This window comes from Epargyreus clarus, unplaced genomic scaffold (assembly GCF_041222505.1).
Source record: "Epargyreus clarus isolate Ecla_fem2 unplaced genomic scaffold, WU_Ecla_fem_2.2 ptg000032l, whole genome shotgun sequence".
Taxonomy (NCBI): Eukaryota; Metazoa; Arthropoda; class Insecta; order Lepidoptera; family Hesperiidae; genus Epargyreus; species Epargyreus clarus.
In genome coordinates this window covers 4,347,382-4,373,083 of record NW_027332237.1, presented here as the reverse complement: position 1 = coordinate 4,373,083, position 25,702 = coordinate 4,347,382, and the positions used below count along the sequence as shown (strand labels likewise).

The 25,702-nt window shown below is 35.5% G+C and overlaps 1 protein-coding gene across 1 annotated transcript in view; it reads right to left on the bottom strand.

Annotated features, from left to right (window-relative positions):
• Positions 1-25,702, bottom strand: part of LOC140755102 (uncharacterized) — a 96,453-nt gene that overhangs the window by 65,002 nt on the left and 5,749 nt on the right. The window lies entirely within an intron of this gene.

Here is a 25,702-nt window from a genome sequence, read left to right as displayed (position 1 = left end):
TAAGAGCGTGTTTGTTTTTGTTTTTTTTAACTATTATTTATTTTCGTTGTCTGTAACAAACTCATACATTGGAGACTTAATTAATCTAATAAGGATAATGAGAAATTGTTATCAAATTATTGCATTGTCATCGGTCCTTGATATGTGTGAAAAGTTTCAAATTAATCACAGTTGTGGAAATTGGTGAAAAATTGAGCTCAAAGAATCCGTTACATACATACATAGATACAACCCAAGCTAATAAAAGCGTGTTAATAAGATGTTCTTGATTAAAGTCTTAAAATAATAAACTTTATAAAAAAATACTTTGGTACATACCTTTTGACTTTTGAGGGACAAGGTTGCAATGAAGTCATTTCTAAATACCCGTTGATCTATGGTATAACAGCCAGTACCTGTGTATTAGGTACTGCCTTGAATATTGCTCATAGGTTACGGTCTTAGAATAAATAAATGCTTAGTAACGACTTAATATTCATTATTATGTCATAGTTTGCTTATTCATAGTATAATAATATAAGCATAGAACGCAACTAAGTTATAAACTACTAAATTAAAATAATATACTCGTATATAAAGTACGAGTATAGATATCTCACCGCCTTGTAATTGAAGAAAGCCATGTAATGGCTGACACGTGTAAATTGGCTGACTGTTTTTCCATTACGTCTACGACTGGCATGGTGTAATTTGCGCGGAACAATGCCGACATGTGCAGTTAAGTCGTGCAAAAACAACACGATCGAAGAAAAAGTGCGGAGAAATACTGTTTCATTCGTAAATGCTCAAAAACTATTTTTTTTTTGAAACACGAAAATAGATGACAGTGACAATTTCAATTCTCAAAACTGGTTACATTTTCTCGTTAGGAGTGAGTTATCTTTACTAATCTATGCTCGTATATTAATAGTTCTAACTATAACCTTGAAGTAGCTATTTGAATTCCAGCTGATAGTTAGTGTGCAATGCCTCGGTTATAGCTATTACTGTCTCACTGCTGGGCATAGATTAGTAAAGATTACTCACTCCTAACAAAAAAATGTACCCAGTTTTGGGAATTGAAATAGTTGCGTAAAAAAGTTTTGCCACGTCTCCGTGCTAAAATGTTCCTAAAATATTTGAAATAATTATTTATTTATTATGTAAATTACGCAGTATTAGTTATATATTCGTAAATTTTCTCTAAAAATGTTTTTTTTTGTCAAGAATTCGAAAAAATAATTTACCATTTGTGGCTTCATTCAATTTCAAGGCGGCGAAGTATCTTTACTAATCTATGCTGCTGGGCATAAGTCTCCTCTCAGAACGAAAGGGGTTCAGGCCATAGTCCACCACGCTGACCAAGTACGAACCTTTGAGAACTTTTGTTAACCTCAGAAGGCAGGTTTCTTCGCGTGTCTTTCGTATCACCATTATAGTGAAAGTTAATATTCAAAATGAAATATTTTGAAATATTGGTAAAAAATTGCGTGCCTGATATTTTTAACCTTGATCCGTAATTAACGAAAATTAAAAAGGTATATAAATTTATATGCATTTTAACAAAAGATCTCCATGTTTGTGATAAATTCACAATTCAAGTAAATTCGCAATTCACATATAAATTGAATTTATTCATTCATCCGTTCTCGCGTTTCAAATATTCATTCACTCATTGTGAGTCAATGTAATGTACTTTTCTTATAACTTACAATTTCATGGATTTCTGTAATGTATGAATTTATACGAAGAATTTAATTATAGTATTTTACAGTTCAATAGAGATCCTCAATGTACTACTTTTGATGCAATAAATCATTTTTTATCTTTTTTATTTTTTAAATCGTCTTCTATTTGATTCCTGGACACAGAGGGTTCCGTTTTATCTGGTTTTTTTTTTAAATATTGATACATATTAGAAACGGTTTAATAATAAAACCGAAAAATGCCAAAAAATACTAATTTCATAAGAAATTGAAAAAATTGAGGGTCTACATATAAATGTAGACCCTCAATTTTTTCAACTTTTTTTTTAGTATTTTCTGTTATACGGCCATAGTGATACATACTCCATAAACATAACTATATTCAAACAACTATTATGGTTCATGCGATAGAGCTCAGTAACAGACGGTCAAAGAGACGGACAAACAAAGGAACCTTAGTAATAGGGTTCCGTTTTTACCCTTTCGGTACGGAACCCTTAAAAATCTTACATATACATATAACTTTTACGTTCAACATAACGACTATATTAAAAACAGGACTTCCAAAGCTTTTAACTGGATATAAAATGTTTAATGCTTTTAATAATCGCTCAGAAACCTTCGTTAAAAAACCTTTTAACATGATGACTTAAATAAAATGCAACGGAATAGGAACAGAGAATATAAAGCGGCAGACAGAGCGTAGACTGCTCATTCATTCACCCCTATTATGCTTAAAATAAAGTAAGGGTAGCTAAGAGTCTCGTGTCTCGTTCAGTTGTGAGATTTTTTAATTATTACGTGCAGGTGTGAGAGGCGCAGTCACTGAGTAATTACAAGGGAGGCTCTTTAACTAAGTCCTCGTGTGCTGAGTCTTAGTTTTCAGTTTGTAATTTTGAATTTGGAGATTCGTGTTATATATTTGGAGATTCGTGTTATATATTTGTGTTGTAAGGGAGACAGACTTTTCCGAGGCGTTCCAGCTTAGTCCTCAGGGGTAGCGGCGCATCTGTGGCCGACCTCAGGTAGGAATATCTAATCCTATCTGGGGCTGATTACAGATGTCCATGAGCGGCAGCCACTTACCATCAGGTGGACTGCATGCTCGTCTGCTACTCTTATATTATAAAATAAAAATATGACGGATCGTGTGACAATATGTTCATTAATCTGTCATGAAGTTAATGATATGAAAGTAAATAGATAAGTCATTGAAATAGAACCCAATTTAGTTTGATTTTAGTAAAGCTTGGAAAACTAAGTCTAGTACGAGATTATAAATAAAATGTATTTACAACTAACTGACTTATAGTTAGTAACATGAATAGATAATTATGTAAATAGATAACTCCTTGAAAGGAATAAGACCCAATTAAGTTATACTTTTATTTAAATTAGCTTTGAATCTTAAAAATCCTAGTATGGAGCTATAAATACTATTATTTACAATCCAATGGTATATTATGGAATTACAAAATTTAAGACATTTGTAACTAAGTATGCGTAGAAACTGAGTTACATTTCCATGAAACATGTAAACGTGTTTTAAACGTCTTACTATTTCGCGCCAAGAAAACACCACTTTGAAGGACACTAAAAATATATCTAAGGACACTTGAGTATTTAAGACGAATATAATGACACCTTAAATGTCGAAATTCATCCAGCCTCTCGTAAGATCCGAGGGTATAAATAAATTCACAAACATACAAGATACGCGCGAAAAATAAACCTTTCTTAGCATTCGGGTAAAAAGACAAAAGTAAGTCAAAAATGTTTAGAATTAAAAGAGTGTTCTACACATAATAAAATCTTACCTAACTTTTCGAGCTTTGCGACAGAGTAGATTTATTAATATTAAAGTTTATTAACTAACAAAGGTCTCTAGTTACACATGTCTTAATTAAGCTCATAGTGCTTATTAATTGTACATTAGCCGGCCTCATAATGTGTTGTCTCCGCATATTTTAATTACACTACCGTCCTTTCTGACAAGTTTGTGTACAATTTTACTTTTAAAAATATTAACTTGGAACTGGTATGATGTAGTAGCCATGCTAAGCAAAAGGTTTTGGGTTCGATTTCCAGCGAGAAAAATTATTTAAAAGTTAAAATTATTATTGTTTGCGTTCTGGGTCTGAGTAATTAGGTATTTTTCTTTGTGTGATGACAAATACCAAAACAGTCATATTTGTCAAAACATAAAAACTCATGGTAAGGGTACAACAGGAGTCGAGGTTATATGTGCGTATTTAGGTAAATACTAGTTTTTATTCGCGGCTTTGCTCGCGATCAGAGTTGGAAGACAATAAATAGTTATTTTTATTAATCCTTCGGTAGCAGTACTTTTTCGGGATAAAAGACCTGTACTCTCTATCCCTGACAATGTGTGTAGAAAATTTCACATTCCCATTCATTGGTAGTTACAACGTGAAAGCGTAACAAATAAAAAGCATACTCACTTTCGCATTTATAATATTAGTTAGGTTAGGTTAGGTTAGACAAGTTCCTCCCCAAGTTGGAGTGCGCCTTGTCGTGATGGGGGGGCTCAGTAACCCGTTGCAATCCAGCAACAGGTGAAGCTAAAGCGCTCCAGTGGAGGTTGGGATACACTGCGTCTGTCACGTATCGGGTGGCAGTAATATCTCAACGGTACGCTGCGTCTGTCCCGTATCGGGCGGCAGTAATATCTCAACGGTACGCTGCGTCTGTCCCGTATCGGGCGGCAGTAATATCTCAACGGTACGCTGCGTCTGTCCCGTATCGGGCGGCAGCGCTATCCCTTTAGGTAGTTGTGGTTCTTTCCATAACGGAGGCATTGACGTAGGACACGGGGGTGTCACACAAAAATCAGAGGTGCGTGCCTGGGATTTGAACCTCAGACTCCTCGATCAAGAGGCCTCTTAACCACTGGCCTATCACTGCTTAAACCGGTTATAAGTCTGTAATTCTTATAGTAAACAGAAGACCTGAAGTTATAATACATGTTTCATGAAAACAAATACGTAAATCAAACAGCCTTCCGGATGTCTTCGCGTTTGTCTTTCAGTTCAAATAGGAGCAGAATCTGAGGCTTCATCTAGATCCTTTAACAATGCAAATGTTATTAAAACTTCCCCAAGCAGAGCTGAGGAAGGATTATATTTCTTCAAACTTTCTTTGGTTTGCAGTTTTTGTACTTCTATGAAACTGATTTTTTTATATACAGGAGTAGCAGACATGCATGCAGTCCACCTGATTGTAAGTGGCTACTGTACTCGACATCAGTAATCAACTCCAGATAATATTATATTCCTACTTGAGGTCGGCTACAGATACGACACTACTAACTTTCCTTAGCTTGTAGTTTTTGTACTATTACAAAACTCTTTTTATGTATTATAGGAGTAGTAGTAGAGCATATAGTCCCCCCTTTGGTAAGTGACTACTGCCGCCCATGGACATCTGTAATCAACCACAGATAACATTAGATTACTACTTGAAGTCGGTCACAAATGCGCCGCCACTGAGAAATAAGCTGAAATGCCTCGGAAAAGTATGTCTCCCTACCACACCCTTCAAACCAGAACACAGCAGCGCTTAACACTACTGTTATTAGGCAGAAATATGTGTGGCGGTGATGTCGGAGTCAACACAGGGTTCTACCGCTATCAAATTCAATCTACATCTGAATAGAACTATCAATGAAAAGTAATTAGGGAGTGCCACAAACTAGAATCCAGATTCGAGGAAAAACTGCATCGGTTTATATATTTGGTATATCAATTTATTAGTTTGTATCAAACTATTAATTGGACGAAAAATACGATATACCGCTCAGTTTCGAAGTAGATTGAATTTCTCGATTTCAAAGCTATATTTGGATAACGAATACTGAAAATGTATTGGTAACTTAACTGGATTAGTCCGGGCTAGTTATCGCATGCGACTTTGCTTACAAATAATTGGACAACTAGACGAACTCGTAAAATCAAATAACAGATTTTCTACTTAATTATCAGGCGTTACTTTGCGGAAATTCTATCTATCTTCTAAGAAGCATAGCCTTCTTTAATAATTGTTGAGCTCAAAATTAAAATTATAGTTATGAATAAATTTTATGAAATTTACCAAATTACAATACACAATTATAAATAAATTCAAAACATTATCAAGCATTATTTATTTGTTTCATATAGGTATTTTATTTTGAACATAAATTTAATCAAATTTTTTGTTCAAGGAGAAATATTTAAAAATATTTTTGCTGTTATTTATTGCATTTACAAAATACGTGGTGAGTTTTTGAGCGGAATATATACGATATTTTTAGAGAAAACACTTTTTTTTAAAAGAAAACTCAGTGGAAAGCGTTCACATTCCAAAATCTAAGTTTTTAGTAAGTAAAAAAGCAGTGGAAGTAGATTTTTCCTAAAGTGATTTTTCGGAAATCTCATAACAGTAAAAGTACATAATGAGAACTCTCGATATAAATAAGCATATATGTTATTATACATGTAAAGTTTTCATTTTGACAGACATAAATAGGCCATCTAGTAACTCTACTGTATTTGTTACCATAGAAGCGAATGCATTGACCAAACTTAATCTGTCTCCCTGGAACAGCTCAATAGATAAAGCGAAAAACGCCGATAAATAGCGGTTTCTTGTATGGGGACCCTCTTTAGTATCGACCTTTTTTGTATATTTACTATAGCAGCCATCATTATACATAATCTGTAAAAAATTCAAGCGTGTATTTAATAAGTTTCAAGCAATGGAGCCCTGTGAAAGACGAACAGACAGTGGAGGCTCAGTGATAGTGTTCCGTCAAACCTCCGGGTAACCCTAAAAAATTCTTAGTAAAAAACAATATGTTAACAACTATTTGAAATAAAATATTTTAAAAGTAAACAGTAATATACGCAACACGTATTATATCTTCTTTCCAAGGAAAAAAAAAACATCAAAATCGGTTCATAAACGACGAAGTTATTCCCGAACAAATATAAAAAAAAAACATATATACAGTCGAATGGAGAAACTTCTTCCCTTTTTGAAGTCGGTTAAAAGTAATACACGCAACACGTATTTACCTACATTTTCTTATCTCCAATATTGATACCTACTATGTTTTACTCATTCCGCCCACAAACATTCACTCATGAACGAATGATTTGATGGATGGATCCGTCGTGACCGAAAGACAGTCGCTCCACGTAATATAAGAAATGTGTGGGGGAAATGGTTTGTCTTTGTGCGAACATACGGCACCATTTGTCATCGCCTTTTGTACAGTATAGATGAAATCTAATTTTTGCAATTTCTTTCTGATAACGCTACAGTTTTTATCTAAATTGTTAAATGATTGGTTATAATATATTTAAAGTGACGTACTAAAACGACAAACATTGAAAAGAAATCTCGGAAGTAATTAATTATATGAAGCGAATCAGTTTCCAAATCATTAGGGGACAGTTATTACAAGCTTTCTTACTTATAAGCATTAAGAAGCAAATACAACAAAAGAAGACTTACAAAATAAATAATTAATTATTTAACAATATCGAAGAACGATTTTGTTGTCGGAAATAAAGGTCACATGCTCCTTAGCGAAAACTGATATTGTATAAATCAAAGGCAAATTTCTCTAACGCACTACGTATAGTTATGTTTGGTCTACTTGAAAAAATATGTTATGGAGTTTCTTTCACCGCTTCTTCTCCTTAACAAAATCTTTCTTATTTGTAATTCAATATTCTACCACCACATCGACGAAGTTCTTTCTATTTTCAAACAACAATATATAAAGATTCTGCAATATATAAAGATTTAGACAACAAACTTAAGAAAACATTTTAGAACGGTGACGTGGCAACACTTTATTTACGCAACTTCAATTCTCAAAACCGGTTACATTTTTTTGTTAGCTATCAATCTATTTATTTTACTATCTAAGAAAATCCCTATCAGTATCATAAAGACAGTTCGGAAAACTTCAATATTCCTAGTTTCCGTTCAAAAATCCCGAAGTTTCTTCGCATCAAAGTTTTATCTTCGAGAATAGGTAAGTTTAGCCTACAAGTTCCAACATAAGCTTGGACCGTATAAATTTGAATAAGTTCGACGGAGGCTCGAACATATTATGTCGACGAATATCTCAAAGGGATGGCGAATCCCTTCGTACGAATATTTTTGTGGGTTCACGAAAATCCTTTCTTACTTACCTTCTAATATGGTTAAGGTATTTGTAATCTAAATATACTCATGAAGGGCTTATCAAATAAGGGCCAAGTTATTTATATCTGGTTTCCATAATATACGAGTTTTGTAATATAGAAATTTTAATGTTGGACACACAATACATATATTATGCTCCTTATAGAAGGCATCCTGGGTGGCTGGTATGTGTATTAGTAACATTTTATTCAGCTTCTCAAAGTCTGGCATTTTAAAGTTACATGCGTATTAGAAATTGATCATCGTAATCAGTGATAAATTCTATCAGCTATAAATGTGAAAAAAAAAGGTCCTAAGGAATCAGGTCTGAGTGATATTTTGAAGAAAAAAAGTTCTCAAACATGCGAAAATTGGTAGGTTCGATTTCTATTGCGCGCTGGTCTATGAGCTATTTCTTCTTACTGACAGGAGACCAGTGTCCAGTGACAATATTGGGTTGACAACGAAACAATGCCAAACAAAATGGCATTATTTTTTAAACTCGCCAATATCAATGAAACTATTCAAGAAACAATTAAATTTGCAATTTTTAAAAGTTGCTAATATTGTTATTACCCGACTGCCAAGGAAGGGTTATGTTTTTCGCGCGTATCTTGTATGTTTGTCTTTCTTTATTTGATCCGATCTAACAAACGGCTGGATGAATTTCAACAGTTAAAGTGTCATTATATTTGTCTCAATGACCCGAGTGTCCTTAGATAGGTGTTAGTAAAAAAAAATCAAAATGGCGGATTTTTGGCGCGAAATAGTAACACATTTAAAAAAAAAAAGTTAACCGAACCTATCGAGTAGGGTATCAAATGATAGGAAATTAAACGGAGATTATAAAAACATAATTGTATATATATAAAACAGTAAGGTAACTGACTGACTGACTTACTAAATGACTTTTTCATTTTTCAAAAATCAACGTACAGCCTAAACCAAGGACCTTACAGTTCTGAAATTTTGCACACAGGTTCTCTATATAGCTTGAATAAGTACTAAGAAAAGCCTTTTGGAAATTCTACCCTTAAGAGGGTAAAATAGGGGAAAACAGTTTTTTTGAAATCCTTTAATTTTGAAGCAACTACTATAAACTTTTGTATTTGGCTTACTGGATAGGAACAAGAACACACTGATTTATCCCCCTCCGAAAAATCAACCCCGTAGAGGGTAAAATAAGGGTTAAAAGTTCATTTGAATAATCGTCAATTTTGAAGCAAACACTATGACATTTTGTATCAGGCTTGTTGGATAAAAATAATGAAACGCTACCTCTAACGAGGTAAAATAGTGACCGAAACTTTGATTTACTGAAGTTATATATTTTATAGACCGTAAATAGTGAATTTTTTCGCGAAATAGTAACACGTTTTAAAAAAGTTAACCAAACCTATCGAGTAGGGTGTCAAAATAAAGGAAATTAAGAGGAGATTACACATACATTATATAATATATCTTATGTATATAAAATTCTCGTGTTAGTTACCGTACTCCTCCGAAACGGCTTCACCGATTTTCACCAAATTTTATATAAATTTAAGTGATAAGGGTTGTTCATCCTTAACATTTTTTTTATTTATATGGCAATACAACGTTTGCCGGGTCAGCTAGCACATATATACTCATATATACACATCGAGATGACTGTCTGACTAAATGAGTGAGTTGCTGTGCCAGAGATCAACGCAAAGGGAAACCGCTGAACTTAAGCGTGCTGGAATTTTACACATAGGTTCTTTATATAGCGTAAATGAACACTACGAGGATAAAATAGGATAATATTGTTTGAACATCTATTGTTTTTGAAGCAGACATCTACTATAAAACTATGTATTTGGCTTTCTGGATAAAAAAAAACCAATGTGAGCCGTCACGGGACGCCTGGCAGATGTGAAACATCGACATTATTTTGTAAAAGTAATAGGCAGAAAAGAACATATTGTGATAGGAACTAAATATGTCATAATGATATAATAAAATATTACGATTTTTGCGCATGGCGTCGCCACACCGTACACTATACTGTATATAGACTGTATATATATACAGAAATCGGTTTTACGTGCGGCTATAGATGTTTCACATCAATAATGAAATGCCTATTTCACTGCTTTTGGAAATTCTACTTCAGCCTTTTTGGTGCAGTCGGGTTTTTGATTTTTTTAATTAATTACTTGTTCCTTAATTTAATTTCGCTTATTCTGACTTATTGTTTGTTTTATTTAACTCAATTTACATTACTTGGGAATGACAAACAAATTTTACAGTTTTATATACTACCCACGTTCCTATTAGGTGCTCACTGTCTGTATCTAATTTCCATACACTTTGCTTCTGCTAAGGGATAACTTCATTTCCTTGTGGGTCCTGAATTCTTTAAGTATGTGCGACTTTCGTATGCAAAACGTTGTTCCACAAACTCTTAGGAACGAGGTCGGTGTAATCGAGTTAGGGTTACTCGAAAGAATTGTTAGTCTCCAAAAGAACGGTTGCTTGTCGTCTAAAATGTTGGAAGTAATGCCTGTAGTATTTTGTGTCGTAATATGAAATAGATATGTTTGTGCTCCACTGTAGAGGGTTATTTTTAAGGATATGGGAGTAGCAGACGAGCATGCAGTCTACCTGATGGTAAGTGGCTACTACCGCTCATGGACATCTGTACTTAACCCCAGAGAGGATTAGACATTCCTACCTGAGATCGCCCACAAACGCGCCGCTACTCCTGAGGATTAAGCTGGAACGCCTCGGAAAAATATGTCTTTCTTAACACACCCCACAAGCCAGAACACAGCAGCGTTTAACACTGCTGTTATGACGCAGAAATAGATGTGGCGGTGATGCCGCCGGAGTTGAACCATAAAGGGTTCTACCACCTTCAAAATAATGTCGTATGTAATGCCTACAATTTTTATAGTATAAGGAAATAGATCTCTTTTTAACCCGATCGTAGAGAGTAATGTTTTTTGAATGTATGTAGGTATGCCTCTTAATTTGCACGCCCTGCAGATCAAATGGATTGTAGTGATATCGTAGGTAGGTTCTTAGTAAAAGGCGTGTTGCTTCTTTGATAACTTTATTATAACTAACTTAATATTACTCTCGCACGCAATTACTAACTTATATAACGGCTTAGCTCTACGCCACAGGATTGTCGAATTTTAATATGAAAGGTGTCGTTGGATTCGTCTAAATTGGGAGTGATATGGGATGCTATATAACTATTCAGTTAATTATTTATAAGCAGTCGGTTTTTGTTTTTATTAGAATGGCAATATTATTTTATCTATGTGTAGAAGTTAACCTTTTAAAAATAATTTTACCTTATTTTACACGGAAAATCCACCCAAAATAATACGACGATGTAGAATTAATTTAGAATTTAGTATCACTAGGTCCTGCTTGATAAATCTGTTATTATCCGACTGCTGCGAACAGATTTGCTTCTACAGTAAAACTATTTAGGTCCAGTAGCACTACCATGAGTTTACAAAAGTATTACTCGCTAGATACTGCGTAAAATAAATGTATGAAAAATTGTACAGCGCCTCTGGTGGTTACTCGTAGAAGTAAAATCCGTAGTGGCGTAACTCGATACGTAAAAAACCTATCGAAATCAAATCGCTAGCGAATGTCATTATGATCTATTGCCATACAAATTCGGTCCCATGAGTCATTAATTTGACAGACGTTGTCAAGAAATACCGTAACGATAGTAGTTATGTTATTCACTAGCAAAATGACAATAGTTTACTATTTACAATTTCTATAGTGGCGTTTCTATGCCAACTCATGGTAGTGCTACAGGGCATAGTATTACGATGGAGATTGGTAAATTTATACATTTCGGGAAAATTATGACGAACCAGGTATATGTGTACTTGGTGCGTTTAAAACGTAAACGTTTTTGACTTAAGGTAGTGTTAAAATTTACTGAGTCCTTTAATTGGTTGAAAGTGGAACCTAAATCTTTAAAACCTAATCTGATCACTTTTCAGGTTGAAGTAAATTCAAATACTTGTAAACATAAACAGTATCATAGTACTACACACAAATAAACAGCATCTACACATTACTGCCTTGTATTGAGCACGATTCTCCTCTCAGAATGAGAAGGATTAGGCCATAGTCCACTGCGCTGGCCAAGAGTGAATTGGTAGACTTCACATATCTATGAAATCTATTAATTTAACATTTCTAAGGTATGCAGGTAACTTCACTTTGTTTTCCTTCGCCGTTTAAGCAAATAAAAAATCAGAGGTGCGTGCCTGGGATTTGAACCTCGGACCTCTCGATCAAGAGGCGAGTTTCTTAACCACTAGGCTACCACTGCTTGTTTGCCACCAAATAAACGAATTATATTAAATCTCTTGACAAAAAACATTCAGAACCAAAACTAATAAAGCTGTTTGCAGAATTCGCTTCCCGATTTCCATTTAACACCGTAAACTCTGAGCTCTCATACATCATTCAGATAAAATAATAGGACACGGCTGTAAAGTTGTAAAGTACAGGTGTGGATTTGGCTGTCAAAATATTATCAAGTCCTCTGTCAATACTGAACTCAACTTTGTTAAGGGCTCTTCTAAGCAATAAGCAGTAATCTAATGAAATAATAACCTAGAAGCGTATCCTCTCGATCGAAGGGTCCGACGTTCAATTCTAGGCACGCACCTCTGATTTTGCAAAGTTAATTATAATACGCGTTAGAAATTGTAACTATCTTTAACTATGAGGGAAATGAGGAATCATGCATACCTGAAAAAGTTCTCAAAAGGTATTTGAAGTCTACTGATATACACATGAGCAGCTCAGTTAATTAGAGCCTAATATTTTTCATACTGAGAGGACCCATGCACAGAAAAGGGACAGTAATCGTTTGAAGGCGAAGAGCTCTTCTTAAAAAATATCAGTTGACTGTTGAAAATCGTTGGCTTCCGCATCATGAAGTTTTCCGCTTGGACGTGAACAAGTGAACTTACCGACAGAGTGACAGGTGACATCTCAGAGCGAGGCGACAATAACGACAAGCTTAAAGAACAAATCCATATAAATGTATGAAGCTACGTAAACTTGCGACATACATACATAGCGGTTACATAACATGTATACACATAACTCATTACGGTTCCCTGTAACATGGGTACTATGGGTGCATAAAGAAGTACGTCATAAATATGGATACCAAGGAAAAATGTACACATACATCTACACTTCTTGTGCTACTTGCTATAGTCACAAAAATGTGAATAAGTTGTACTTATGTTCTTTTTTATAATATGGGAGTAGCAGATGGGCATGCAATCCACTTAATGGTTAGTGGCTACTGCCGCCCATGGATATCTGTAATCGACTACAGACAGGATTAGGTATTTCTACCTGAGGTCGGCCACAGATGCGTCGCTACCCCTGAGGACTAAGTTGGAACACCTCGTAAAAGTATGTCTTAAAAAATATATAACACTTCATTGTTTTAAGTTTATTAAAACGTTAACTACTTTAGCATAACCAAACAAAATACGTAACTGTTATTTTAATATCAGTAACAAAACAAACTTATCAAGGTGAATTTTCTTTATCAATCACGCATAAACCAAATGTGAAATTATTACGTTCCATATAAATGTGCGTATTACAAATAAATTATTATCACTTGCATACCTGAGAGATTTATAAAAAAAAAAATCTCCAAGGTATGTGAAGTCTACCAATACGCACTTGGCCAGCGAGGTGGACTTTGGCCTAATCCTTCTTATTACGACAGGAGACCCGTGCCCAGCAGTGGAACAATAATGGGTTGATGATGATGATATAAATGTATCTAAATAGAATAATGTGACTGATATTGAGTCTCAGTGAATGAAATAGCCATATGAAAAACTCGTATTTATGTTTCCAGCTAAAGCGTGTTTGAAAGACACTATTGCAATTAAACTGTACAGTATACTGGCGCAGTGTTATAACTAGTGAGAAATTTTCACAAAAATGAAAATGAACATTCCACGCGCGCTAAAAGAAAGGACGTGTGCTTATGTCGAGAGTTTAGTGTTTTCATTCAACGGTACAATAGAAACACTATGTGAAACGAATTTCATTTATTTAACAATAGGTAAATGTATTGATAATATGTAGAAAGCTTTTTAAGAAGATTAGGCACCATTTTTTTTAATATAGAAGTAGCAAATGAGCGCACAGTGCTCGATGATAAATGGCTAGTGCCACCTTGGACATTTGTTTTCAACCATTGCTACCTTTTCTTTTTTTTTATGGGCCGGAAACCTTCAAAAGGTACCCGACTACGTGGGAGCAACGCTGGGTTATGTGGGATTTTTACCGCACTAAAACCCCCCGGTGGCCGTCCTCAACGCTTGTTGGAGAACTCCAGGATCTCCCGACGGAACACAACCGGAGTCCTTCAAGCGCGATGCCCCAATGGGGCCTGCCGTGGGGGGCAGTTTTCGCTCCTCCTACACATCTGGTGTTCACGACGTTATGCGACATCACATACTGCCGTCCTTCCCGGGTTCGCTTCGGTGTAGTGTTGATGGAAACACGAAGGGTTCTACCACCTTCAACATAAATAAAAGAAATATATGTTTGAATGAAGCACTAAAACTTATAAATTAATTTCCATAACAAAGCATATAAGAGTTAATATACATTGAATCACCCAGTGTACTACAGATACGGATTAACGAATGGGCAATTACTTAAATTGGGTACGTGAATAAGCAGTGACCGTGACGAGAGCAGCGACTGTCGAATTCCCCTTTTCCGTACAGCTTTATTCTGATTCCAATTATTGCTGAGTTCGGCCCTGTTCAACACGAGCGCGGGCTATGGGCCGTGTAAATTCGGGAATTTATGATAACGAAAATTTTGCACCTGCACTCATATTATAAATCTAGGAGTTTGAAGATACCAAACGTTTGGAAAGTTATGCATAGCAGTTAGTAAATGCTATGCATAACTTAACATATTATGTAAGCTGTAACATAAACGCTTAGAAATAAGACAGATGCAGTTTGTAAACTCTTTTTTTGCGTCATTATGGAGCCCCAGGACGCTATGCACGTTGTCCCTGTAGTTCCGGGACCAGAATAGGGCTACGGTATCCTCTGCCTGTCGTAAGAGGCGACTAAAAGGGGGCTTCCGGGGTTGCGGACGGCAAGAGTGGGAGCTCAAACCGCCCGGCTAGCGACCCCGGGAAGGACGGCGGTATGTGTGGTCGCATACCGTCGTGCACACCAGACGGTGTGGTGAGCATCAACATCACCTGGGCGGAGCCCGACGGGGCACAGCGCTAAGAGGACTCCGGTTGCGTTCCAGTTGCGTTGGAGATCCCGGAGTCGTCTACGCAGCGCCGAGGACGGCCACCGGGGGGTTTTAGTGCGGTAAGAGTCCCACATAGCCCCGTGTCGCTCCCACGGCACCTTTTATAGGTTTCCCCTCGTCAACAAAAAAAAAGGACGCTATGCACGTGATATCAGTAATAATTCAAAAGAAAATACTTGAATGATTAAAAAATACATTTTTATTTCAATAATTTCTCGTTAGAAACAGTTTTACTTACTGCAAGACTATGTCGACGTCAAATTACTTAGGATTTTTTTTGTATGTACGAGTATAACATTATTCTCATCTTATTAGCTTCAATTGATTTCGAAAATAGTGCTATATAATCAATGTCTCGCATACCGAAGATAAACTAGAAGATAGATAGATTATTAATAACGGACACGCTCTTTGATATTGATCTAGAGATAGATAGAAATGTATATTTACTTGGGTTGATTACATATGTCGACTGCATGCTTGTCTGCCCATATTGTAAAAAAAATTAAACAAATACAAATAGTTTTTAAAATCACATTAACTTTTTATGTCGTTTCATACGTTGATTATCGAAAATAATAATATGTTCGCGCTCACATATTGAAAAACTTATAATGATTTGTGAATTTCAATGAGAACAAACCGCGGGTTATAATTATATGATTTTCAAAATATTGTAGCCGCAAAATATTTTGGTTGAAACAGATGCTGTAAAATGGAACAATCGGAAAATGTAAATACGTATTTAAATGTAAATACGTATTTTAAATTACCACATTATTGGCTTCGATAACATTTCTTCATTAATACATTGGTATATTATTTAATATTATATGTTATTACACGTAAAGGTGATAGAACCTTTTTTTTTCTAGCGCGTGAAAGCCCTTTTTCAAGATGGCGACCGAGGGAAGAGTTGCGACCCCACAATTTTAGATTTTAAAGTTGCTTTCACATCAAGTAAAATGGCGTCCTCTGATTTTTGCGTGCTAAGAACCAAAAATTGTTATATTTCAATGCATAGATTAGTAAAGATTACTCACTCCTAACAAGAAAATGCAACCAGTTTTACAATTGAAATTGTCACTGTTATCTATATTCGTGTTTGAAAAATATTAAAAAAATGTCGTTTTTAGATCATTTACGAATGAAACGATATTTCTCCGCACTTTTTCTTCAATTTTGTGTTTTTGCACCAATTAACTGCGCTTGTCGCATTGTTCCGCGTAAATTACACCATGACAGCCATTTAAACCGCTGACAGAATCGTCAGCTGTTTAAGTCATTTAATGGCTTCTTTCAATTACAAGGCGGTGAGATATCTATACCTAACTATGTTTCAATGGATTAAATTTGGTTAAAACAGTTACACGAAGCGATCTTAATTAGTCTTCAGTCTTTTGTTCGCCTCGTTAGTGCGTCAACAATATCACAAAAGCTCATTATTAAACTAACTTCCAATTTGCCTACCAATAAAAAAATTACGATTTCTAGTAGGTAGAAATTTTCAAATGTCCATTTTTAGGAGAAAAAACATTTGAACATTCTAGATTATTGTATAATAAATATTGAACTGTAAATATTTACAGCTTGTCAAAACCTTTCAAGATTAAAGTATTTTAGGTTATACGTTCAAATGACCCTATTCGAAAAGGGCCTCAAGGTAACATTAACCTAGGTCAGCTGTTGAATAGTCTTGAATGTACTGCAGTATTCTTAGATGGGGCGAATACTAAGCTAAATAGAAATTTTAAAATTAAAATAGCGTTAGTACTTGGGTAATTCTTTAATTTTAATTTGAAAGTAGAATTTGTTTTGATGTTTAGTTTGTGTAATGTGAAATTTGACAGTTTTTTAGTATTTTACTAAAGAAAAGGTACCTAATATTCAGTTTGAAACTAGAATTTTGAAATTGCATAGTTTTTACCCGACTACAGAGGAATATTTTTCGAGGGTGCGCATATAATTATGTATGCCCTACAGTCAAATATAAAAATACCTTAATTTTAATTCAGTGTTTTTAGTTTAAAATTAGATTTCGTTTAGTTTTATATATTTTGCAATATGATTTTTAGCTCTTTACAAAAACTTTTTAGAAGGTGGTAGAAACCTTTGTCATTCGACTCTGGCAGCACCACCGCCACACCTATTTCTGCCTCATAACAACAATGTTAAGCGCTGCTGTGTCCTGGTTTGAAGGTTGTGGTAAGGAAGACTTAGATTTCCGAGACGTTCCACTTAGTCCTCAGGGGTGACATCTGTGGCCGACCAAAAAAACAATCTTCTTTTACATCTTGAGTTAGGTACATAAGGAAGAAATAGAAATGAAAAGGCTCTTAAGCAACATTAAGGTTGAAAGTTTTGAACAGGAAACCTAGTTTTTAAGTTGCGACACCATTGAAGTCAGTGGGTTCTTATAATTTATTTTTTCCTAGAGTTTTTACCAAGTTTGTATTTAAACGTATTTCCGTTTAAAAATACGTCAAATATAAAATAAAATAAAAGCATTTCCTTTATGGGGAAACCTTTATTAGGTAGGTATCCCTTTATTTTTCTTATTTAATTCGTTAGGCTGTCCATCATCAGCTCTTCAAAGAAACCTAGTAGAGAGCAGGACGAACAGAAAGACGAATAGTAGCATGCTTAGTAAAACGGTCGTTATCGTCAACTTGCTATTGTCCTACTGCTGGGCACAAGTGACCTATCAGAGTTAGGTTAGGCCATAGTCCACCGCTCGCCAAGTGCGGCTTGGTAGCAAACGTTTTAAGAACTATGTTTTTCTAAGAAATTTCCTCAAAAAATTTTAATCAATTGTTTCAACATTATTACCGTTAAAGCAGGTAATCAATGTTTAATACACACATAATTTGCAAAACTGGGATTGCATAATTGAGAGGTTAAGATCAACCTCTAGACTATCGCTACTTAAAACGGTCCACAATGCTTCATTATTAAGCTTATTGGCTTCCCAAAGGACTTTAAAAGTAACCTACAATTCAATTCCGCTGGGAATCGAAACAACCATACTCGATGGTGACCATTCACCATCATATTAGTCACCTACCATTAACCTTTGGAACAAAAGATTAAAGGTTAACACAGAGAACGCCCCTTCCATTAAAAATTGACCAACCAAGCCCCCATTTAATAAATGGATACCAATTTACTCAGAAAAAAAAGCCAGAATGAGTACCTATAATAAAATAATTAAGCTAACTTGGAAATCTGTAAGTTCCATGCTATAAAAATAAAAATAAATCAATAGATGTGCCTATTATATTTAATGCCATACAAATTTCTTAGAATTATAGTAGAACGTATTATATAATAGACTAGGACCGGACATGGATAGGAAAAATGTCATCCACTTATAACCAATTGGTAATAAGTCATTCTAAAATATACGTCAATCAAAGTTTTTTTTTAATGTTGACACTGTTCTAACAATAATTATATTTAATCTCTTTCCCTATTCTTCAGAACTCTTCAACATGCCATAATACTATATCCAGTGGCCACCCACACCTATGAATTTGAGAACAGTGACAGTTTGCCATCAGTTAGACTGCAAACTCATCAACTACTTCAATTTCATAAAAACCATCACTTTTTCACAAGATTGAAGTTGAAACTAAATAAGCTCAAATTTGAAAATTTATTATGTATAAAAGGGCAAGAAGCCTAGGTCGTTAGGTCAGTTTAGGTTATTTCAGGTCACAAGATAAGTCTCGAAAACGATTACCACTTTGACAGGCACATTTTCATAATAATCACCATTTTTATTTATAACAAGTAATAGCTCAGTGATATAAATTTCGACCTCTAAAAACTGAGTTTTTTTTATAATATAGGAGTAGCAGACGAGCATACAGTCCACCTGATGGTAAGTGGCTACTGCCGCCCATGGACATCTGTAATCAACCCCAGATAGAATTAGATATTCCTACCTGATGTCACAGATGCGCCGCTACCCCTGAGGACTAAGGTGGAACGTCTTGGAAAAGTCTGTCTCCCTTACCACACACTTCAAACCGGAACACAGCAGCGCCTAACACACTTTTAGCTAAGATTAAAACAACTTTGCAAACAATCCGCAATATGCATGATGGAATATATTTAAAAACATGTAACCACCAACGACACGTTTTTTGCTCCGAAACGGAGGTCCATTAGCTTAAGCTGGCTCTACGATGGTTAATTACTAAAAAAGTTTAGCAACTAACATTATAACAATGATTTCCACAATGACACATTTTTTTTTTTGTTAACGAGGGGGAAACCTTCAAAAGGTACCCGATGCCATGGGAGTGACGTCGGGTTATGTGGGATTTTTACCGCACTAAAATCCCCCCGGTGGCCGTCCTCAGCGTTTGGTGGAGAACTTCGGGATATCCAACGGAACACAACCGGAATTCTCCTAACGCGATGCCCTTCTATCGGGCTTTGCCCTGGGGGCAGCAATTTACGCTCCTCTCACATCCCCTGGTGATTACAGCGATATGCGACAGTCCTTCCCGGGGTCGCTTGCTGGACGGTTTGAGCTCTCACTCTTGCCGCCCGCAATCCCGGAAGCCCCTTTTAGTCGCCTCTTACGACAGGCAGGGGATACCGTAGCCCTATTCTGGTCCCGGAAATACAGGGACATCCACAATGACACCTAACACTAACTACTAACTTTACAATACTTTTTTCATGGCTTACTATCTCTATTACATAAAAATGATACCAGATAAAAACTTGTATTCAATTTAACCTTACAAAACAAAATTGGGGCCAATGGATTTTGAACAAAATTTGATTACGATTCGATAAAATCAAGTGGCAGCCAATGCTAACGAAATTGGCCCGTGATACTGAATAAGTTGGAAGCTGTGTGTAATTCTATGTTTCTTTTACAATATAGGAGTAGCAGACGAGCATGCAGTCCACTTGATGGTAAGTGGCCACTGCCTCATATAGACATCTGTAAATCCAGATAAGATTAAATATTCCTATCTGACGTCGGCCACCGATGCGCCGCTATCCTTGAGGACTAAGTTGGAACACCTCGGAAAAGTATGTCTCCCTTACCCTTCAAACTAGAACACAGCAGCGCTTAACACTGGTGCACTGCTGCTGTTATTAGGCAGAAATAGTTGTGGCGGTGGGGCCGCCGGAGTTGAACCACAAAGGGTATTACGACCTTCAAAATCAAGTCTAAATCAAGCTTGTGCGCCTCTATAAAAAATATGGATTGTATTCCGATATTTATTATATAATGTACTTCGCTTTTTCATAACAATATGTATTCGAAAACAGGGTTGGTTTACAAATACGACTTGTGTTGTTACAATATGATAGTTGTATTATTTCATCGTTACATAAAATAACTATTAGGAATATATTTACCTTGAGAACTGACGGCCAAAAAGGGTACCCCGAATAATCCCTTACTACTTATATTGAAAGGCCGAATACGAAAGACAGGTACAACGCCCTTAGATTGATGGATCTTCACGTATTGTTACGTCATCAATTATTACTACACAATAGTAAAAGATGGAAGACTTCCTTTGTTGCAATGAAACTGACTTATTTTATTTAAGAAGGCATACCAACTAAGTACATAAAATGAATCTAATATTAATATGACAATTGGAAAAAGTTTTAAAATATGCACTTAAATTACAGGTTTTCACAACATTAAAAATAAGTAAAATCAAAATCAGACGCGCTAACGTCCTTCCAAAAACACATATCTTACAATAAAAGTTACTTATTTACAAATTCGGTATAATACAAACTATATCTATATTAACATGTAATTAAGAACTAATGGATAATATTATACAAAAAACAAAAAATACTAAATATTAATTAATATTTTTTGACTTGTTATAAAGAAACTTAACACTAACATTCGTAGAGATTAATATGTTGTGCTTCGGATCTCACGAACTCATTATACTCCAGCTAATTCTATCCCAATTCTTGAAGAAACTTAACACTAACACTCTTCAAAGAATCAAATCCTAATCGGATAATTAATCAATTAATTAATCAACCCATTTGTATCCCACTGCTGGGCAAGAGTTTCCTCTCAAAGGGAGAAAGGACGTACTCCATCACCCTAGCCAAGTGCCGATTAATTAACTTTACATTCACACACCCTTATTGAAAATAGAGCCCTTAGCTCTTAGCTTATTGACGGTGTATGATTTTATCTTTCAAAATATAACTCAATTGCAATACGCCCATACCTTGGATTGTTATAAAAATAAAACTTTGACTGCTTTAAAATACTTATCACTCCCACAATTTAAATTAATCCAATGACATTACAAATGTTATAATTGGTCCAGTCGTTTGGCCTGTAGGCTTTGCCAAACATTGTCCCTGTAGTTCCGGGACCAGAATAGGGCTACGGTATCCTCTGCCTTTCGTAAGAGGCGACTAAAAGGGGGCTTCCGGGGTTGCGGACGGCAAGAATGGGAGCTCAAACCGCCCGGCTAGCGTGGTAGCATACCGTCGTGCACACCAGATGGTGAGGCGAGCGTCAAGCTCACCTGGGTGGAGCCCGACGGGGCACCGCGCTAAGAGGACTCCTGTTGCGTTCCTTTGGAGATCCCGGAGTCCTCTACGTAGCGCCGAGGACGGCCACCGGGGGGTTTTGGGCGGTAAGAGTCCCACATAACCCTGTGTCGCTCCCACGGCATCGGGTACCTTTTGAAGGTTTCCCCGTCATTAACAAAAAAAAGGCTATGCCAAACAATGAGACAGACATACATACATATTACATACTCGAAAAATATTACCCTACATAGTCGAGTAAAAATAAAGTGTTCCTGAAGTACGAACCTTTATCGTCATTGTTAGAAGTTGAATTTCTAATCATTAGACTATCTGAAATTTTCAAAAATCTTTGTCATGTCCAATAGGTTTTTAGGAGGTGTAGTAATTGGATAAATTTACCAAAGTTGTAGTACAAATGAACCAATAAAATTGAATTTTTAATCAAAACCGCCAAACATAGTAGGTAAAGTGCGTTAGTTATTCTGAAGAGGTGAAACTGAAAGCACTGAAAATTTGTAGGTTGTATTTTCAGTGTGTAATAACAAGTAAAGTTATGAATATTAACTACTCTCTCTCTACTTAAATCTAGGTAGATCAAGTGTCGGTTGCGTAGGAGAAATCACTATTATTTTGAAAATATTAGAATAAGACTCATGTCAGATGCATGCATGCATGAGCATGCATGTAGTCTCTCTAATTGTCGGTGGTCGTTCCCGCCCATGAATATCTGTGATAAACCCTCCATACATAGATAAGAGTCCTGTCTGAGGTCGACCACAGATGCATTGGTATGATTGAGAACTAAGTTGGAACGCCTCGGGTAAGTATGTCTCTCTTACCAAACCTTTCTACCCAGAACACAGCGGCGCTTAACACAGCTGCTGTTATAATAGCACAGCTCTTAGTAAGCAGTTATAGTTGTGGCGGTTGTTCCTCCGGGGTCTTTTTTTTGTAATACGAGTATAGGAGTAGCAGACGAGCATGCAGTTCATCTGATGGTAAGTGGATACTGCCGTCCATGGACATCTGTAATCTACCACAGATAGGATTAGATATTCCTACCTGAGGTCGGCCACAGATGCGCCGCTACTGCCTTGAGGACTAAGCTGGAACGCCTCGAAAAAGTATGTCTCCCTTACCACACCCTTCAAAACGGAACACAGCAGCGCCTAACACTGCTGTTATTAGGCAGAAATAGTTGAGGTGGTGGTTTCTCCGGGGTGGAACCACAAAAGGTTCTACCACCATTAAATTTTTGGATTGCATAAATTGCCAAATACTTTTCAATTAATTGTTCTAAAAAGCCACATACGCTTGTAGTATACAGTAAGTCCATTGATTTATTTTACATATAAATTGGCTCGGAGAAATTCCTTTAGGGCGGAGGTATAAAATATTTGTTACCGAAATTCCGTAGGTACGATCTTTTATTAAGGTCCCATTTTATGTCGTGTAGGAAATAAGGTAATGCCATCAAAAACAATGCTTGTAAAAAGATCCAAGTCTCGCCATTCAATTCTTCTACCGTAAAAAGTCTTGAGATCTATGTAATACCAAGCCGGTAATGTATGCAGTCCCTACTTAAGGGACCTTCTGTCTTAAGGTATTTTCTCACTATCTAACCTAACAACATCTCATGGGACCATACCAATATTTAAAATCTTTTATGTTCTAAATAAATTAACGTGGCAATCGTACTGCAAGTCACATTGTGTTTTCATCTTATCATATCGCATCACACAAGTACGATTGCCACGTCAATTTATTTAGAACATAAAATATTTTTAAAATTGGTATGGTCCCATGAGATGTTGTTAGGTTAGATAGTGAGATAATACCTTAAGACAGAAGGTCCCTTAAGTAGGGACTGCATACATTACCGGCTTGGTATTACATAGATCTCAAGACTTTTTACGGTAGAAGAATTGAATGGCGAGACTTGGATCTTTTTACAAGCATTGTTTTTGATGGCATCTCATTCCTTTTTGTAGATATTTCTACTCTTTTCCTTTCCGGTACCTTCCACTAGTTGAATCTCAACAACAGATTTTTTAAAGGCAATTAAATTGTTTAGGTAGTCTTTGTAGTTATGTAAATAATCTTGCCATTCATCATCACTTTCATTCGAACATGACAATAAATTAAATCTAAAAAAGTTACTATTTTGACAACTGAAATTATGCCCGTTATCCTCAGGAAAAACTTCTTCTAAAAACATCTCTACTGATTGTGATTTATTTATTTATTTATTGGGATTTAACGTGTCTTCGTATTAAATAATCGACATCCCTTACTTTCTTCTGAATATCCGACAAAAATCATTGGTAATCTTTCACTGACTTCGTCGGACTCCGGTTTTTGATATAAACCACAGTATTTACTGCTCTTGCTCAAATTAGTTTCAATTTATAATAGACTTCTGACTTCTGAAATGAAATGAAATATTTATTTAATAATGATAACATTCGTTTTAGACTTCTCGCATATACAATAATAGTTCTGTTAGCTGTTTCAGCCACAACAATTTGTTTAGGGGTATACAGTATCGCCTTCTAATGTAGAATTCCATTTGTTGATAAGAAAATATTGAAAGCTCTATTACAAAATGTCGTCCCACCATCTGATCTCATACATTTGTTCGACTTGCTAGTTCCTTTTTCAACACTTTATATTTTTGAAATTTCTTAAAGACTCACTCTTATGTTTTAGAAAATAAACATTCATCGTGTCATTCGAGAATAATAGTCGATAAATAATAACATGTACCTTGAACCGTTGAGTGAACTAGCTTCCATGAGACTACATAAATCTGTATGTACGATCTCCAGTATATCGTTCGTTCGCGTTCAGAGGTTTGGAAATGGTTTCTTACTAGTCGTCATATCCGTCGGTAATGTTCATTATCAAGACCAGTCATAATATTCTTTAAAATTCGCATATATTCCGGATTAATATGGGCTAGTCTTCTATGCCAATATTTATTTGACATTGTCAAATTACATATCGGTGATTTGACAAATTGTATATATACCATTTACGTTGTGGCCAGTTGCGATGATAATATCCATAGAGTTACTAATAGTGCAACCATTTTTCAAGAAATTAACAGTAAATCCTTTTTCAGTAAGTTTACTCACCGCTAACAAATTCATACTTAAAATTATTTATATTAAAAAGGTTTCTTATAATAATTTCCACGTTTTTCCGGGTAGGTACTAACACAAAATAAAAACTAACAGAAGTCAATCTTCATACAAAGTGGGCTGAAGTAACGCACACGTAGACACCACTTACCGACTCGTTATCTCGGGGGGACTCGAGCGCATACGTGCGCGACTGTCAGTTCATTTCTGACACGCGTTTGTAACTGTTTTGTACAAGCAATGGAGCAAAATAAAATACCCTAATTGTGCAATGGACGGTTGTTTAAATTCAACGTTAAACTGTGGATTTTCGTTTTTTTATAGCTATCAATTATCAAGCCACTAGGAGCTGATATTTTTGGTGATCATGGCAAGAATATGTTATAAAGTGGATATCTAAGCTCGATTTATATAACAGTTTCCTATTTCGAATCATTTGAAACGAACTTAACTAAATTTTTGTAATATTGCGTTGAAATGTTACGTACCTAATATTACGTAAGTTGAAAACATGATTTTTTGTTCGTATATATATTGGTTTGTCTTTAATGCCATTTGGTAGGTTTATGTCTAAAACGGATAGGGCAAAAGGAATTGTGTAATTAGGGTAATCCGTTTAGAAGTTATTAGGGATTTTCTATTGTGAACATTGTAATTTTTTATGTGCTTACATATAAAAATTATTTTCATAGACATTTATTTATGCTCAATAAGGCCGAAAGGAGATGTTTCAAAATGTATGGGCTCCCGGCCACCTTTTGTACACTATATTAAAAATTAAGAAAA